The following is a 356-nucleotide window of genomic DNA, read 5'->3' on the forward strand; positions in this document are numbered from 1 at the left end:
GCCTAATAGGAGGCAGATATCTGTCTGATAGGGGATAGGTCAGATGGTAGTGAATAGGTCAGATGGGGGAAGAACTGGGGGTTCTGACAGAGGGCACAGTGGGAATCTGAGGTGGTAGGTGACAGAAATCTGAGAGGCGAGAGGGTCTCACAGAGACGGTAACAGGCTCCCTACGGAGGGGTTAGAGGCAGTGAGGGCCTCTGACTAAGAAGAAAGTGTAAGAGTCGGGCCCACAGAAAAGGCCGTGGGGGCCTGAGAGATGACGGGGTGGAAGTTCAAAGGCAGAGTCAGTGGGATCATAGGCAAGAGGCAGAGGAGTCTGAAGAGGGTGGGGGCTTAAGAGACAAAGGAGACTG

At 54.5% G+C, this 356-nt stretch overlaps 1 protein-coding gene across 1 annotated transcript in view; it reads right to left on the reverse strand.

Moving 5' to 3' along the window:
* Window positions 1-356, reverse strand: part of COL7A1 (collagen type VII alpha 1 chain) — a 37,345-nt gene that overhangs the window by 28,219 nt on the left and 8,770 nt on the right. The window lies entirely within an intron of this gene.

This window comes from Pteropus medius, unplaced genomic scaffold, assembly GCF_902729225.1.
Source record: "Pteropus medius unplaced genomic scaffold, Ma_sr-lr_union100, whole genome shotgun sequence".
Taxonomy (NCBI): domain Eukaryota; kingdom Metazoa; phylum Chordata; class Mammalia; order Chiroptera; family Pteropodidae; genus Pteropus; species Pteropus medius.